General features: G+C 46.3%; 1 long non-coding RNA gene across 1 annotated transcript; it reads left to right on the top strand.

Annotated features, from left to right (window-relative positions):
- Positions 1–8,549: 8,549 nt before the first annotated feature.
- LOC123181048 (uncharacterized) lies at positions 8,550–11,044 on the top strand. The gene is made up of 2 exons (XR_006491467.1): positions 8,550–8,953; positions 10,509–11,044. It is a non-coding gene; the product is annotated as an uncharacterized lncRNA (long non-coding RNA).
- The last annotated feature ends 8,357 nt before the right edge of the window (positions 11,045–19,401 follow it).

The raw sequence follows: 19,401 nt of genomic DNA, 5'->3' as shown, positions 1-19,401 counted from the left end.
ACGCCGGCGTGCATCGGCGCGTGGGAGAGCAGGTCTCCGGAACCGTTCGTCTTTGCGATCCTGCACCGGGAGAGGACGAATTAGGTTTTTGGGAAGCGCTGTGCGCGACTGCTCAAATTCGTCATCACGGGTCGTCTTCCGTCCAAGTCGGGCGGTGCTACTCATCGTCGTATTCATCGCCGTCAGCAGCAGATCGTCGCCAACATCGTCATCAACACTGTCGCACCCATAATAGCTAACGATCAGTACGTCCAACATCCTCTGTTCATGTCTGTTTCTACAGCTATTGTTACGTGTTTGCTGCTGTTATGCATGTCTTGCTGTTCTTCTAGTTTGCTAGATTATTGCATGCTAGTATCTCTTCTAGTCATGAATTATTTACTGGAATTAATCATGAACTTGCCTAATATTCCAACAATCCAAAAACCTAATTGTAGGCAATTTCCTGAGTTAACTATGGCTGGATTCGCTGATGCACTGAGGCCGGATAAGTTTACCGGTGTGCACTTTAAGAGGTGGCAGGTGAAGACCACGCTCTGGCTTACTGCTCTGAAAGTTTTCCACGCTAGTGTTGGTGCTCCAGAGGGAATGACCGACGAAGATCGGAGAAAATTCCAGGAAGCCAATACTATGTTTGTGGGATGCATTCTGAGTGTTCTTGCTGACCGTCTGTGTGATGTGTACATGCACATAAATGACGGAAAATTCTGTGGGATGCACTGAATGCAAAATTCGGTGCAACAGATGCAGGCAGTGAACTGTACATCATGGAGAGTTTTCATGACTACAAGATGGTGAATAACCGTTCTGTGGTTGAACAAGCTCATGAGATACAGTGCATTGTGAAGGAACTTGAACTCCTTAAATGTGTTCTACCCGACAAATTCGTGGCTGGGTGCATGATTGCAAAGTTGCCTCCTTCATGGAGGAATTTCGCCACAACTCTGAAGCATAAGAGACAGGAGATATCAGTTGAAAATCTGATTGCATCTCTTGATGTTGAAGAAAAAGCTCGGGCTAAAGATACCACTGAAAAAGGAGGTGAGGTTCAGCCTACTGCTAACATGGTGCAGAGGTACCCACAGAACAAGAACAAAGGGAAGAACAAACCTGTTTTCAACAAGCCTACCAAGACTACTACCTTCAAGAAGAAGAAGTTCAACAAGGCTGAGCTAGAGTGCTACGCCTGTGGGAAGCCTGGACACTTTTCCAAGGAATGCCCTGAACGTGCAGACCGCAGAGGGAAAACAAGCTCCAAGACTGTCAACATGGTGACCGCTAGCAATACTGATGGGTATGGTAATTTACCTATTGTGCTTTCAGTATTTCAATCATCTTCGTGGTGGATTGATTCGGGTGCTAACGTTCATGTGTGTGCTGACATCTCCCTGTTTACTTCTTATCAGGTCGCAAGGGATTCTTCCGTCCTAATGGGGAATGGGTCACATGCTTCTGTTCGTGGCATTGGCACGGTGGATCTGAAGTTTACTTCGGGAAAGATCGTGCAACTAAGGAACGTGCAGCATGTCCCTACTATGAACAAGAATCTAGTTAGCGGCTCCCTTCTATGTCGAGATGGATTTAAGGTAGTTTTAGAGTCCAATAAAGTAATCGTGTCAAGATTTGGACAATTTATAGGAAAAGGCTATGAGTGCGGAGGCTTGTTCCGCTTTTCTCTTTCAGATTTTTGCAATAAGTCAATAAACCAAATTTGTGCTAGTGTTAATGATGATGCAAGTATTTGGCACTCTCGTTTATGTCATATTAATTTTGGTTTAATGTCTCGGCTATCCAGCATGAGTTTAATTCCGAACTTCACAGTTGCCAAAGGTTCTAAGTGCCATAGTTGTGTGCAATCTAAGCAACCTCGAAAGCCTCATAAGGCTGCCGAGGAGAGAAACTTGGCACCTCTAGAACTCATACATTCTGATCTTTGTGAGATGAATGGTGTGTTGACAAAAGGTGGAAAGAGATATTTCATGACTTTGATTGATGATGCGACTAGATTTTGCTATGTTTATTTGTTGCAAACTAAAGATGAAGCATTAGACTACTTTAAAATCTATAAAGCTGAAGTTGAAAATCAACTAGAGAGAAAGATCAAGCGTCTTAGGTCCGATCGTGGTGGAGAGTATTTTCCAAAAGTTTTTGATGAATTTTGTGAGGAACATGGTATTATTCATGAGAGGACGCCTCCCTATTCACCTCAATCAAATGGAGTGGCCGAGAGGAAAAACCGCACATTGACTGACTTGGTGAATGCCATGTTAGACACTGCTGGTTTATCTAAGGCATGGTGGGGGGAGGCTCTATTGACTTCATGTCATGTCCTGAATAGAGTTCCCAACAATAATAAGGAGAAAACCCCTTATGAGGAGTGGGTTGGGAGAAAACCATCACTTTCTTATTTGCGCACTTGGGGATGTTTGGCAAAGGTCAATATTCCTATTCCTAAGAAACGCAAACTTGGACCAAAGACAGTGGATTGTGTCTTTCTAGGGTATGCTCAACGGAGCATTGCTTATAGGTTTTTAGTGGTAAAATCTGAAGTACCTGATATGCATGTTGATACTATAATGGAATCTCGTGATGCAACATTTTTTGAGAACATATTTCCTATGAAAGATATGCATAGCATTGCTAGATTTTCTTCTGAGATAATTCCTGAATCTAGTACAACTGATGAATATTTCGAACAATCACATGAGGAAGTCCTTGAGAAGGATAACAATGAAGTTCCTAGAAGGAACAAGAGACAAAGGATTGCAAAATCCTTTGGTGATGATTTCATTGTATACCTTGTGGACGACACACCCAAGACGATTGCAGAAGCATATGCATCTCCGGATGTAGATGATTGGAAAGAAGCTGTTCATAATGAGATGGACTCAATTCTTTCTAATGGAACTTGGGAACTAACTGATAGACCATATGGTTGTAAACCTGTGGGCTGTAAGTGGGTGTTCAAAAAGAAGCTAAAGCCTGATGGTACTATTGATAAGTACAAGGCGCGGCTAGTGGCCAAGGGCTACACTCAGAAAGAAGGCGAAGATTACTTTGACACCTATTCACCCGTTGCTAGAATGACCACCATTCGAGTGTTACTTTCCTTGGCTGCCTCTTATGGTCTTATCATTCATCAAATGGATGTAAAGACAGCTTTTCTCAATGGAGAGTTGGAAGAGGAGATCTATATGGATCAGCCTGACGGGTTTGTGGTAAAGGGTGAAGAGAGAAAGGTGTGCAAGTTGTTAAAATCTTTGTATGGTCTGAAACAGGCACCTAAGCAATGGCATGAGAAGTTTGAAAGAACTCTGACTTCTGCAGGATTTGTCATTAACGAGGCTGATAGGTGTGTTTACTATCGCCATGGTGGGGGCAATAGTGTCATATTATGTTTGTATGTGGACGACATACTGATCTTTGGTACAAACATTAATGCAATTAATGAGGTCAAGTCTTTTCTATCAAAAAGTTTTGACATGAAAGATCTGGGAGAAGCCGATGTAATTCTAAACATCAAACTTATTAAGGATGAGAGTGGGATTACATTAACGCAATCTCACTATGTTGAGAAGGTCTTGAACCGATTCGGTTTTATGGATAGCAAGCCTTCTCCAACACCTTATGATCCCAGCGTGACACTCAGAAAGAACAAGAAAGAAACGAGAGATCAATTAAGATACTCTCAAATTGTCGGTTCACTCATGTACTTAGCTAGCGCTACAAGACCAGATATCTCTTTTGCTGTGAGCAAACTGAGTAGGTTCATGTCCAACCCGGGTGATGATCATTGGCATGCACTAGAAAGGGTCTTGCGCTATCTGAGAGGTACTATGAGTTACGGAATTACTTATTCAGGGCATCCTGCTGTGCTAGAAGGATATAGTGATTCAAATTGGATCTCCGATGTTGATGTACTTTACGCAACAAGTGGGTATGTATTTACTCATGGTGGTGGCGCAGTGTCATGGAGGTCTTGCAAGCAAACCATATTGACGAGGTCAACTATGGAAGCAGAATTAACTGCTTTGGACACAGCTACTGTTGAGGCAGAATGGCTGCGTGAGCTCTTGATGGACTTGCCGGTTGTTGAAAAACCTGTACCGGCTATTCTTATGAATTGTGATAACCAAACGGTTATCGCTAAAGTGAACAATTCTAAAGATAATGCAAAGTCATCAAGACACGTGAAAAGACGTTTGAAGTCTGTCAGGAAGTTGAGAAACTCCGGAGTAATAACTGTTACGTATATACAAACAGACAAAAACCTGGCAGATCCCTTTACAAAGGGACTATCACGAAATGTGATAGATATTGCATCGAGGGAGATGGGTATGAGACCCATAGATGTTACACCATAGTAGTAACCCAACCTTTGTGATCGGAGATCCCGTGAATTAGGATCTGGGAAGAACAAGCTATTGGTTAACTGAGGAGAGTAATAACTTATGATCGTCTCCAAGTGAAGATGCAAAACTCTCAGAGCTGTAAGGCTCAGATCTGTAAGGCAGGTTGGCAACATGCCTTAATGTGGTTCTATTGGCTATAATTAGCAAAGATGCTGTCCTACAGAGCAGTCTTGAAAGAACACACCTATATGAGTTCTGACTGTAAACGTCGCAGTCTATGAGATTTGGGTGATCTCTAGTAAGCTCACGAAGAGACCAGGGAGTATGACGTATAAGCTCCAAACCGCGGGGTAGCCTACTGGCGGTCAGGTACTGGTTAAGACTTTGAGTGAAACCTGTTCACACAAAACTAGCAATTCAAGGCATAGTCCATTGTCAAGTTGTGAATGGATGTAGCTTAAAGTTCTAGGCAGAAGTTCAACTTAACAGTCTCTGCTGAAACACTGGTATATTAAACAAGTGGTGAGAGAAGGCAAATCTCTAAATGGGTATTTGAGATCTGGTGGGGGATTGTTAGAATTAATGGGCTAGGCCCATAGCAATTTCTGAAATCTCAAAGCCCATGTGTAAAATGGCAAGTGGTGGTGCTAAGTTTAGTCCCACCCCGGAAGTTGAAGAAGAGTTGGACCTCTTTATATAGTGGGTTCTCTCCACCACTCTAAGTGGTGTGTGAGAAGAGAAAGGGAAAACCACATGCGCGCGCTCGCTCGCCTCGCCGGGCCGGGCCGGGCCGGGCCGTGGCGTGGCGTGGCGTGGCGAGGCGAGGCGAGGCGGCGCGTACATGCGACATGCGCGTGAATGGTCCGCCGAAATCCGATCCGTCTCCTTGCAGGAGCGCAGCTTCCTTTTGCCGTTTTATTTTTATGTCTTGGCAGACAAGTTTTTGATTTCTTGTCCGGTAAATATACGAATTAGAAACCGAGTCGGTTTGGGATTGTGGTCGCGACACAATACCGCCTCTGGTCCTAATATATATATACAGCTACCGGCTGCGGCCAGAGACACACCGAAAACACCTAGGGTTTTGCCTCATCTCACAACTTGCGCCGCCATCGTAGTCTACTCCATCCCAAACGCCGGCGTGCATCGGCGCGTGGAGAGCAGGTCTCCGGAACCGTTCGTCTTTGCGATCCTGCACCGGGAGAGGACGAATTAGGTTTTGGGAAGCGCTGTGCGCGACTGCTCAAATTCGTCATCACGGGTCGTCTTCCGTCCAAGTCGGGCGGTGCTACTCATCGTCGTATTCATCGCCGTCAGCAGCAGATCGTCGCCAACATCGTCATCAACACCTGTCGCACCCATAATAGCTAACGATCAGTACGTCCAACATCCTCTGTTCATGTCTGTTTCTACAGCTATTGTTACGTGTTTGCTGCTGTTATGCATGTCTTGTTGTTCTTCTAGTTTGCTAGATTATTGCATGCTAGTATCTCTTCTAGTCATGAATTATTTACTGAAATTAATCATGAACTTGCCTAATATTCCAACAGACCCAAGTCTTTCCTTCCGGCGCGTCTCTTCTAGCTGTCAGTTTCGATCAACTCCACATCTATAGTTGACAAACTTCCGCGTCAACCTTCTTTCAAAAAAATATATTGTGTCTATAAACCATGAGAGATTAATTTTTTGAGCTAGCATATAGAAAAATATATTAGGTGTATGTTAGATTAAGGGAAAATATATTAGGAGAACCGAGCACTTGAAAGAGAAAAATCAGCGCTACCAGCCATAGAGAGCACGATTGAAATGGGCACGTATAGGAGTCCAGCCAGAGTTTAATCGGCAGAATATTTTATTCTTGGGCGTGGCTTTTGCGGTGACTCAGCTGCATGGTGAAGTTTTCCACCTTTTACGTTGGACTGGACTCTTTTTTTAGATCGGACTAGTAAAATGCCCGTGCGTTGCCACGGGCAATAATACATGTACAGATTTTAGACGTGTCCATCTAATTGAATGACAAAGTTTAGTTGAGGATTATCTAACTCAATGTTGAGATGAAGTAGCGTACATCTGTACTGAGTTGAATTTAAGAAGAGCACACACATTTCTTTTCATTTAGCATATAACTATCCACTTCACATGAAATATTTGAAGTAAGCTTGCAAAAAATAGCATTGTTCATATTTAGATTAAATGAATAAAAACTGTAATAACGTATTGATACAGAGTAAACAAAGCTATTTCACAATGTTGTAATAAAATTACACATATGCTTCTCCGACTAAAAAAAGTTTATCCCAATTCTCTTCACCAAATCACGCACCACTTGTGGAATATTTTCTACGCATTCATTGTCCTTGTATGACAGCAAGTGTACCAACACCTGATTCTGTAGGTCATAATCGTCCTGCACGTGCATTATGCTGTCATGCAAGGCTCACATCTAAAAGGACACATGAATGGTGAATGTAGAGTACTCACCAGGACAACTGGTAATCCATGTTCATGATCATGCCACGCGCGCATAAACTTTAAAACAAAAAACCCAGACAGATTGCTGGATAGGAGTAAATGTTTTTAGCAATATGATAGATGAAAATGGGGTAGTGCGAGCAGCCTAGCTTTATTATTTCCTTCCCTTCCGCTGAACTCGGGATTTTCTTGCTGCATGTGACGCGCCGCCTTAACTGCCCTGCAATCTCGGCGATTATCTTCCCTACATAGGGCAATCTCCGCGATTATCTTCCCTACATAAACGTGATTGCTTCCCTCTGATTTATTTACCGATTGGCTAGCGCCATTATCGCATGCAAAAATATCGGGAGCAAGAAAATGGCCAGAGATATCACTCCGTTTTATTGTATCGTATACTTTTACTCTGAGTGGAAACATCCCATCCAGCGACAAATTTGGCGGGTCTATGGCGGATAAGACGGAATCACCAAGCAGTCCACTTTTTGAGTCTTTTGATATTCGTTTTGCTAGAAGGACAGCAAATGTTGATACTCATGATTGTGCGTGAGTGGCGCAGGAGCACGTTGGCTGGACCATAGCCCTCATTATCTTCAAGAGGAACCATATTTTCCTTGTTGCAAGAAGTGTCTTCTTGTTCTAACCATGGCACGTGAGGTATAGTTGCTTAGAAACATGGAACAACGAAATTGCTATATTTGCAAGTAATAATATGCCTACTATTAAGCACCTTTAACAACTGACGTATCTTGACTTGATTCTGTCTCTTGGGAATGAACCAATAGTCGAGCTTTCTTTTGTTGATAGGCTTCACGACGCTTTTTAAGTAGCTCATCTTTTTTATCTGCATCCATCTGCGCATATCGTTCCCTAGCACGTTGCCGCTTGCGCTCTTTCACATCTATAGGTTCCCCTCCATTATTAATATCGATGACACCTAAAAAACAGAATAATAATTTAGTTATTTCTTGTGCATCAGATTGTACAAATTCACAGCATTAAATCATTAAATATTACTTTGGTTCGTAGAGTTCGACATGTCTTTGAAGGGAGTACGATCACTCGATCGCGTCGGAGACTTCATCTACAAGGAAGATAGTATCAAAAAAAAGTTTCTGTTACGTGGCCACCGTGGTAAGATTGTAGAGTGCACACTTATTCTACCTCATTCCAATTCATATTGGACTTATGCACTCCTGTTTATTATACCACGAATTAAAATCACTAATGATGATGATTTAAAAATTATTCATGCAAGTATGCTAGTTGTCCAATGTCTACAGTGAAATTCAGTTGACATTACCTCAAGAGCATAAATGATCGTGTTGTTGATGCAAATTAAAATGATACATATTTTATATCCATAAAATTAATAGCACGTGGTACCACAAGTATCTTGCATTCTCTTGAGTCACAACATTTCATCAGACTATTTTTTAGGACCGTTTACCATACATTAGATATTGTCCACATGAGAAAATATAAGAAATGGAGGCATCGTTGTACAAGACAAAAACACAGCGTAGTATAACATTTGGCCCACCCACGAGAACTAATCTGGTCAACGGCCTATTACATCAAGTGCCACCATCCATCCATTCTAAATTGGCCCAACTTGGGCCTGCCAGCACCGCTGTGCCACTATGCGCACCGTCCGATCCCCTGGACGGCACAGATCAACAACACGATCGCAAAATCAGCACCGGTGGAAACCCTACCCAAAATATCCTCCAATTTTCGCCGTCATTCACGGAAAGGAATGAGATAGCGGCTGCGTCGGCGCCGAATTCCTTGCCGGCGTAACCGCGCCGGCAATTCGCGATGCTCGACGGCGATGTCGCGTCCGGCGTCGATCTATCCTGCTGTGCTCGTTGAGGATGTGGTGCCGCCGTCCTTGAAGGCGGACGTCTTGGCCATGGTGATGGGGGCTGCGTGGGCCGTCGCCATTGATGGTAGGCTCCGCGCGCTACGGTGACAGCGGGCCGGGAGACGGCGTCCGCGCGGAAGACGGAGGCTGAGCGGTTTCTGTGTGCTGGAGTTTGCTCCGGCGGCGTGGAGAGGAGCTCCAGCCGGCGCATCGCAAAGGGATGGAGGCCCCCTTCTCCCAACCAGTCACCGATTATATGTGGGTACGTGTATTTCTGCAACCTCATCTGAAGCATACTATTCTATTATGCTTGAAGCCCAAATAGTAAACAGGATGCGCTTTGCATAGAGTCGATGCTCACAAACATGGGGCTAATTATACATGGTAAACATGAATAAACTATAGGTCTTACCGAACCAAATTATATAGGAGTCTGCGTGCGTTTATCTTAGCGGCGTGGCACCCGGGTTGATAGTCGAGCTGATTGAATTGGAGGTGGGGACAGATCAGCAGGAAACCAATGCCACGAAGAGTGCGTGAGGTTCGTATGCCAAGCAGACTTATATGCAACCATGGATAGGAAAGTGATCCCGTATTAATTAATTAGAGTTAATGCGCATTATTACACAAGGAATTAGTGGGGAAACAAAAAAAATGGAAAGAACATAGATATAGCAGTTGATCCCGGACAGAATCTCATCTGTCATTGATTTCTTTCATCTAGCTGGATTTATAATGATGACAACACGTACTATAAAAATAGATCCTTGTGAAGCTGTTTTAGAGGCGATGAACACTAAGTGGCTGTGCGAACATAATAACATTTGAACATCATTATAGAGCATCGAAGTGAATTTTGCATCAGACTTGAACCCTCCTCATTCGTTGAACGTGAACATGGCTCATTCGTTGAACAATCAAGCTGGCCCGGTTGAGCATCTCCTAGTGCCGCACGGCAGGCTGCCAGCTCGTAGGACTGCTGGTTGTCTGGTTGGAAGACAAGCTGGCTCATGTATGTCGTTTTCAAGAACCGTACAAAATAGGTTTATAAAACAACATACAATCCATATTTTTATATAAGATGGTCATGTTAAACATTCTTCGATTACACAAGCACTCACGTTGTGCTCTGTTGACCTCAAGCAGTGTGGCACCTAAAGTCCAGAGCCCCTGCTTTGCTAGTCCCCACCGCATCAAGTGGCGTGACACATGCTGGTCCCAGACACGTAGGTAGATAAACTCCCTCCTGGTTGAGCAATAAAATGTTAGCCCACTGCCATGCATCACATGTCGGTATGGTGTGGTACGGTCGTCTGACCTGTGTAACATTATTTTGCTGACATGCATCACTATGCCAATGACATCTGGGAAAAAATTATGTGAATTTGTTAAGAAAGTCTGGCTCAACTACATGTCAGCAAAATTCATTGTGAGATGATACAATGCATCTGCAAGCATCCTGTTTCTGAGGCTGTAGACATCTATAAAATCAATGAATCGTGGCGGCAATGAAGGGATGTTAATGCTGGCCCTGGCAAGAAGTATTTCAGTGCGCGAGTGGAGGACGATGTAAAAGTCACATGGCACTGGCAATGCAACTGGCAGATGCATAGCTGCTGGTTCAAAACCAACTTTTTTGAATAAGTGTACTGAGCCGGCACGTAGGTTGTCGCTGAAGCGATATGCGATCGGTTGAAATGGATCAAATGCAATTGCATCCATTTTGAACCCCTGGAAATCTATTGCATACATTAGCAGCATGTTGAATATATTATCAGCAGATCACTTGATAGCATATCTTCTTTGAATACTTACAGTTTGGTCGATGAGGATGGCGTGAAAGATGGCTGCTCCACTCCGGGTATGTTTGATGCGAGCATACAAAACCTTTGCCGTTGCGTCCCAACCTCTACTGTATATATGTAGGTTTTCTATTTCGCTGAACCTTACATGTCTGCAATTGGTTGACAAAGAGCACAATTCTGTATATTTCCTAATGCAAATAACTAAAAGAAGGAATGGATAAAATGTTGCCTGGCGATCGGCGGTGGAGGGCCAACGGGAGCGGGAACGAAGTTCACAAGCGGTGGTGCCATGACCCTCTTCGAGCCAGGACGGCCCATCCTGGGTCCCATCGGCATGAGTGCGAAGACCCGATTTCTCTTCTAACACGACTCATGGTTCAGAACGCAAGGACGTATATTGACTTATCTAACTATTTTCATTTTCATTGGCGCCAAGTAAACCATGGTGATAGGAAAAAGGAAGTGATTGAAAGAAGGAGATTGATCAACGTTTGATTGAAAGAAGGAAGGAGATTTATCACCGTCATGAATGAATTGATTGCCATGCATGAATTGATTGCTTTTTGATTGATTGTTGATTGATTCCGCTTGGTTGCCTTATGTGAATTATTTCTTTACCAAAGATAGAGTCGATTGGAGGGAGAAAAGAAAATCGGTAGAGGGAGAAAACCGGTGTCGGGAGAAAAAAAATCGCTGGAGGGGAGGGGGGATCGTACGAAGGGGTTGGACGAAGAGGGGGAACGTAAGAGGGGAAACGGAACCTTACATTTCTTTTAGGTAGTATATAGATATAGAAGATATATAGATATATAGATATAGATATAGAATATAGATATAGATATATAGATATATAGATATAGAAGATATAGATTAGACTCTTTATGGTCGGAGACTTGCCTTTTCTTTTCAGAACACGGATGGATGCTTTTTTTTTCTTTTGTTGCACAAACATTGGACGTGTCATATGCCTTTTTTAGGCACGTCCGGACCATCTATGTTACGTATGTTTTCCTTTAATCCCGAACATAAATTCTACAATCCAACGGTGTAATTAATGTTAATGATGTGGATTAATGACAAGACTTGAAAGGTGCTTCCAACTAGTAAATATAAGATTTGGTTTTTATTCAAAATATTTTTTTCCTAAAAATGAATATATGGAAATTAGGGTAAACTGATTCCGGTATTCAAGCAGTAACACTGTTTAAATTCATTTTGGTATTTTAAAAATAATTTTGGTTGGGTTTTATTCAAGCAGTAACACTGTTTAAATTTTGAGATTTCCGGTGGATTTTATTTGGACGTGAAAAATAGTCCATGTTTTAGGAAATCTTTTTTTTGAAAATTTGATATATAATATGCCTATAGTATTTTTTATTTCTTTTCTTTCCTTTTCTCTCTCTGTAATTCAAAAAAAGGAAAAATCCTTTTATTAGGAAAACAGTTGCCGCAACCCACTTAGCTAGATCTGGCCCAACACCCAGGTCCGAGCCGAATCCCGTAAGATCCGGCCGGACGACATGATCCACCCCTCCCTCTCTCACTGACGAGTCGGCCCCGCCGCTCGACCAAATCCCGCCGCAGCCATCTCCTTCCACTACTGCAGGATGATGCTAACGCGACACTACGATCAGAGACCCTTCGACGAAACTGTGTGCGTTGCAATAATCGGAAATAGTGATGTAAAAAATCCGTCAAAAAAGGTGCAAACCATTTGCGATGACGGATGCATCAAACACGGTTTAGATTTTAGTTGCGTGTGCGATGCAGGGCATACAGTTCAGTTCAGTGAACTATTTGCGATGAGGCAGAAGAACAGAAACGGGCATCCAAATGAAGGTGTGTGCGATATACGACATACGGTTCACTCGGATGAACTGTTTGTGATTAAGTGGAACAAAAGAAATGGTCAGACAGATCAAGGTGTGTGCGCTAGAGGGAAACAGTTCACTCGGATGAAGTATTTGAATTGAGCCAAGATAACAAAAACGGTTCAATATAACAAGATGTGTGTGATACGCGGCAAACAGGTCTGTAATCAGAAATGTGTGAGAAGACCGATAATAACACAAACAATTGCTGCTAATAAGACGTGTGTGTTGTGCGATGGGATTGCATACAAAACAACAACATATATATATATATACATACACACACACACACACACTTATAAGGACATGATTGCATAACCAGATTAAACATCCACTTACATAGGTGGCTACTACAACCATGGAATTTGCACACACCAAAGTAAACTATTACATGCATAATTATATAGGTGGCTACTACACACATGACATTTCCACACACCAAAGTACACTATATATTACATGCATGATTAACTAGGATAAACGATCATCTGATCATCATCTACTTCTTGTGACGCTTGCTCTACTTGTGGCTCGATCCGGCCTCGTCGATTTGGGTAATGAGGCACTTCCTCATGTCAACGATCCGCCTATGCATCTCTTAGCATGTGTACACGCTCTTGGCCGCGAACCTGAGGTGAGGTTCATCCAGTTGCCGCATCCAGGCCTCGTGCCAGCATACGGACGTGTTCTGTTGGCATCCTGCTTCATCTTTTCGTAGTATGGGTCGATGATGGCCGAGGCGAGTTCAACCAGGGAGTCCTTCGTGCTGCCCCAGACCCTGTAGTGCTCACAGATTTCAACAAGGTTCTCACTGGCCAAGCCCGTAACCCTGAGCGCTTTTACATCGTCGGTGGTTTCCACCATAGCAAACTTGTAGTCGGTGCTGTTGACAAACCTGGAAAAACGGTCAGAAGGCTCTGTGGCCATGCAGGAGTGGTAGATGAGGACATATGGCGCACACACAACTGGGCGACGACAACCTTCTGATCTATGTTGGGACGACCAGCGGTGTACAGGAGGTCGATGCCGACCACCTTGTATGTGTCTTGACCAAGCAACTGCTCAACGGTGTTTATGTAGTCGTTCACCACGACCGGGTCGATAGTGTACACCACCGAGAGATCTGTCTCCATTGCGTGGGTCTCCACATTATGCTCGCCAAACTCCATTGGAGCGCCACTAGACATCCCCTCTCTATGTGTCGTCGTGGGTGTGCTTGTTGTGTTGTGGGGCGCGATCAAAAGGTTGAAGAGACTAAGGTTATAATGGCTGCGGGAATTAAAGGGGAAGACGGACGACCTGGAATACCAGCACGCCCTGATGGTAGTTCTAATTTGCAGCGCCTAACTCCATCGTGCCGCACGTAACTACATCGTGTGGCGACGTGCGCAGCGCAAGCGCATGCATATGGGGCCCCCGTAAGGTGATCGTGCGTACGCCCAACCGCTGGCAGAGCACGCGCGGAGGGACGCGAGCAGAGTGCTCCGGGGTCGCCTCAATGGCAAGAAAGCATATATATAAATATAGCAGTTGAACACGCAAGGAAAAGTTGTCCACAAGCCGAGCGTGCCGACAGAGGCGAGCAGAGCGCGCCACGGCGCCTATCGGCGAGCAGAGGTTGCCGAGGGACGCGAGCAGAGGCCAGCACAGTGATACGTGGCAAATAAGACAAACTATGGGCAAACGCTTGCTGGTATACAACCGTTTGCGATTGATGAATTCATCGCTGACGGGTTACCTAGTGCGGTCCGTGTGCGATGTGATATGCTCTGTCTGCAGAACATCTACGCTCTATGTACAGAAGAACAACATATATATACTTGTAACATGACATGATTGCAATACCAAATTAAACATCCAATTACATTATATAACAAATACGATAATATTGCAAGGTTCAAATTCAAAGATTACAATGCCCAAATTCGAACATTGCAAACCTCATCATTTCTGCAAAGGGATCAGCCGCTGACAAGTCATGTATGGGTTTGACACAATGACTTCCAATTGCTCTGTCATATGCTCTTCCAATACGAAGTTCAGCTTTTTTGGATCCTCTTCCATTCTGCAGTACCTGCCGGCTCTGATCTACATACCATTCATCTTTCCTAATTAAATGTGTGTTCAACCTCAGTACCCTCAGCACCCTTGCTTTGGCAAGAAAGAACCTGGCGAGTGTAATCTCCGGTAAGGTCCCTCAGTAGGAGTTCAAAGTAATATTTGAGAGATGCAGATCCAGGCATTCGATGTGATTGTCGCTATAAACATTATCCACCTCCGGGCCTATTGTTATCTGCAAAAGAAGAGAACGTGTTAGTGCCTACATGCAGTTTTGAACACTACTACACGCCTATTTGGTTTGCATGATTTGTAAAATGCACCAACGTGCCATCTTCAATCTGACATGATTAACATGGGCATTTGATTACAATCTAGAAACATGTAGCCTTCTTCACAAGAGGTTGGATTGGATGAAAAATTCCCTAAGAAAACTAGTACAGATGAATCCAAAGGAGAAATGCTTATGGATTGTAACCATATGAATCAAGCAACCGATATGGGGTGGGGGGTGTATGTCCTGAAATCCTCCAAAATTCCTTCAGAAATCGTAGTACATTGTCATTGTAAACTTGGGAAAAGGTGAAAAAAATTGAACTCCCTTATGGTTAACATTTAACAGGAAAGGAACATCACCTCGATATACAACTTCTTCCGGCACAGAAAGCATCTCAGGCAACTGACAACTTGGTCCAGGTTAGGGCCGACAGATTCTAGTGGCAAGACCTTCACTGTGCCCAGAATCTGGGTGAAGCTTTGCTGGATGACAGACGAACATACATCTTCAAAACTAGAAATAATGTTGATATCAAGAAGGAGAGGTATAAGGCAACTGTTGTACCTGAAAGTAGTAGTATTTGACAGACGAGTAGCCCACCGCTGTCAATTTTGGAGCAGAAATGACATTGATTCTTGTTGGACCTTGTTTGATCAACTACAAGTAATCTCTCAAGTGAAGGTGTGTCCTCAATGACCATATTGTGGTCCACCTTTTGTGATCTCTCGTTGCAGCACCAGCAACACACATAAATAGTCCGGAGAGTCCTGGAGGTGATGGGGAAGGTACTCGACTAATTCATCGCCCGAGTGCAGTACAGCCGCGGAGCAGGCGCTCCATGTCATCCTTTGGGATGCAGATGGCTATGATCTCGAGGTGCTTCAGTCATGGTAGAAAAAGAGCGGGCGCGTCATTAAGGGGGGGATGGCAGTTCATGAACTTGGTGAGGCGCAGCGTGGGCGCGAAGCAGAGCGCGGACGTTGGTAGCTGGCGCATATGCCCATCATTAAAACTGGGCTCCTCGAGCTGATCTATGGCGGGGGATCGGAACCACTCGTCAAGCTTGGCTCGGTCCTTGCCATTGGAACGGAACTTGCCCGTGATAAGGCCTCTGATCGGGCCATGGTGACTGCCGAGGATCTGGGAGAACACATCCAAGCTTTTGCGATAGCCATGGAAAAGCTCGTGGGCGTCGAGGAGGTCGACAGGGGTGAGGAGCCATAGGGGGAGCCATCACCGGAAAGGGCGGTTGTCCTCGCCCCATATTTGATTGGGATGAGGATATGATGACTGTCAACATATCATCAGGGAGGTTGCTGATGAAGTCTAGGCCTGCTGGAGTCTCTTGTGGTTCTTTCTCGACCCGCCTCCGCTTGTTGGCAGCCTTGTTCTCCACCTCGTCGGCGGCGACGGAAACCTCTGTATCCATATTAACGCTGTGTTCCGATGCTTCAGTAGCCCCGGCATCGCCACTCCCTCCAATGGGGTGCTTCGGCGGCATCCTCATACAGTGACGGCTTTGAGGACCGAGAGCGCCGTTGAGGATGCAGGCGAAGAGAGAGGATTGTATGTGTGGCGAGGATGGGGGTGCCAACTTTGAGGACTGAGAGCGGCGTCGAGGATGCGGGCGGAGAGAGAGGATTGTGTGTGTGGCGAGGATGGGGGGTGCGGCCGCTCGTGCGTGCCATTAATACGGACCAATGGGGGCAAGGCTGGCGACGGTCAAAGGTTGTCTAGCTTCCCGATGAGCCTGCCTGGCAGACTTCTGGCATTCCTATACCATCATTCCTATACTTCTGGACTTTAATATGACAGATGCAAATCTTACCAAATTATTTGTACGTGGTTGCACACGGGTCATCCAAAACAACCGTTTGCGTTGAAGGGATGTACAAATCTTACTCGGCACATTTTCTCTTGGCTTAGCGCCGAAGTCTGGCTTTGCATACCGTATTCAATCTGAACCATTTGCTTTGAAGAGATGCACAAATCCTGCGTTGAACAGCTCGCACGCTTCTCGGTGACCCTGCACATTGGAGGACAGCTTGCACACCTCTCGGTAAGCCTGCGCACCGGACTGGGCTCGCACGCCTCCCGTTTAGCACTACAAAAAACGACACATCCGTGACATTTTGGGCCGAACGAAATTTTTTCTGTCATACTTATGACACTTCTATGACGATAATTGTGACAAAACCCGGTATCATCATAGATGTGGTGGGCTCCTACTTCTATGACAAAAAATCATGATAGAAAATGGGCTTTTCTTCCTGGGCGGGCCGGAGACGCAGCTGCATGACATTCTTTGGGCCGTCCATGATGGAAAAAACCGTGGTAGAAGCGAGGGCGAGGAAAGTATCGGGGAGTTCCCAGTTACGGTGGGTGGTCGGGGGCCGAGCGATGCGCGTTTCTCTCGTACCGTACGCGTGTGGGTGCGAGGTGTTGTGCTCTAGCTGAACCCGAGCGAGGCGTCGCCTAACTGAACCCGAGCGATTGCACTGCAGGCTACGCGTTACTGAACCCGAGCGATCGAGCGATTCCTTCGCTACTGCTACTAACTGAAGCCGATTGATGCTGCCTCTGGATGAACAGTGAGCGTTGCTGGGGGGTTTGGATGAACATTGAGCGTTGCTGGGGGGAGGTTTGGATGAACAGTTCCCGGTGGGCGTGGATGAACAGGACCCCGTGGTGTTGCCTCTGGATGAACAGGACCCAGATCGAGTCGGTTGTGGCTGGATGAACAGGACCCCGTGGAGGGATGGTTGAATAGTAGTCGGTGGAGGGCTGGATGAACAGTAGCCCGTGGAGGGGTGGTTGAACAGTAGCCCGTGGAGAGGGCTGGTTGAACAGTAGCCGGTGGAGGCTGGATGAACAGGAGCCCGTGGATGAACAGTCGCAGGTGGAGGCTGGAGGAGGTCGACGGTGGATGAACAGTAGCCCGTGGAGGCTGGAGGAGGTAGACGGCGGAGATGAACAGTATCCCGTGGAGTCCCGTTTTGCGGTACGCCACACCCCTCCTGATGAACAGGACCCCCATTTCGACCGTAGCGCTCCAACACAAGTCCGTTTCCTCTGTTTTGCGGTACGCCACACCCCTCCCGATCAACAGGACCCCGTTCCGACCATAGGAGGTCCAACATTAGTCCACTTCCTCCGTTTTGCAGTACGCCAGACCCCTCCCGATGAACAGGATCCCGTTTCGAACGTGGCCGGTCGAACACAAGGCCGTTTCCTCCGATCTATGGTACGCCAGGCCTCGTTTCCATCGGCTGTTCCGTCCAAGCCGGTTGGCTCCCACGCGTTCCGTTGCCTCCCGATGAACACGACGCATTCCGTTGCCTCCCCATGAACACGACGACGCAGTTTCTCCGTTCCAACCCAGCCATGTACATGAGCCCTGGCCGTACGTATACGTGAGTAGGCGTTCAAGACCCCGCCCGTATGTACGTACGTGGCCGTATTTACTTTCTTGCACCCTGACCGCAGTACGTACGTGTACATGCTATGTGCGCGCCTCTACTACAACACGTGCGCGTCTACATCGACCAGTATGTACGTACACGTTCGCGACCAGAATGACAACGCTACGTACGATTCGACCCGGTGGGTCCCGACTGTCAGGCACTTCCTTGCGTGTGAATATGTAGCTGGTGGGTCCTAGCAGTTAGGGGGGCGAATCATTTTTTTTGCCCGTAATATGGACACACTTCCTTGCGTGTGAAGATGTAGCTGGTGGGTCCCAGCAGTCAGGGGGTAAACTGTCGGTGTACCAAAGTAGGGGCGCTCTTTTGTACCCCTTATTTGTGCACGGGCAATCAGAGCCGCGCCCACGGCCACACTTAAGCAGGGCAGAGGCAGGGGATCAAAGCCGCGGGACAGGCCAAAGCAACGCCAAGACAGAGGCATAAAGAGCAAGAAGGCGGAGTGGTTTCCCCCGGCAAGACCCTTGCTGGGGCGGCTTCCACGGCCCCGGCAAGGACCTTGCTGAGGCAGCCTACCTGACGCCGGCAGGGTGCGCCAGCCTTGGGCCCCAGTTTCTCCAGCGTCACCAACCACGTTGGGACCTGGGCTCGGGAGGCGCCTCCGTGATGGCATGCAGATCTTTGTGAAGACAAGAAACACTCCAAATCAGAAGAGGATTAGAAGACGACGAACCTCGGCGAGATCCTTGCTGAGGAAACCCACAAGACCCCCGACAAGATACTTGTCGGGGACGACCGCAACGCCACGACAAGACCCTTGCCAAGGATGTCCGCGAGGCCACGGCCAGGCCCGCACCCGCCAAGCTTCTGCCACCGCTCCCATGCAGCTGCCAGCCCACCAGCTGGGCAGGTGCCTGCGTGTCGTCATGAGGCTTCTCGGCCAACTCAGCGCATGCCTACGTGGTGGCAGGCAAATCTTCATGAAGTCCCTACCACCGCGCCACCTCAGCAGTCTGCCAGCCTACATGGCATTGACCGCCTCGCTGGCCCAAGCGCGTGTCAAGGCAGGGCGAAGCGGCGGTAAAGTGAAGGGGACACGTCAGAAGCACATTAAATGCGTCTTGTCCCGTAATAGCTAGCGATAGGCTTAACCACAGTACCCCGATGCCACCTCTTGTGTGCCACTGTGGCGATCCCCTTGCCTATAAAAGGAGGCCCAAGGCATCCAGGAGAAGTATTCAGACTTTTTGGCAAGTTGCGCTCATTGTAGCTAGCTC

The sequence above is a fragment of the Triticum aestivum genome, chromosome 1D (assembly GCF_018294505.1).
Source record: "Triticum aestivum cultivar Chinese Spring chromosome 1D, IWGSC CS RefSeq v2.1, whole genome shotgun sequence".
Taxonomy (NCBI): domain Eukaryota; kingdom Viridiplantae; phylum Streptophyta; class Magnoliopsida; order Poales; family Poaceae; genus Triticum; species Triticum aestivum.
This window is presented reverse-complemented; position numbering and strand designations above follow the sequence as displayed.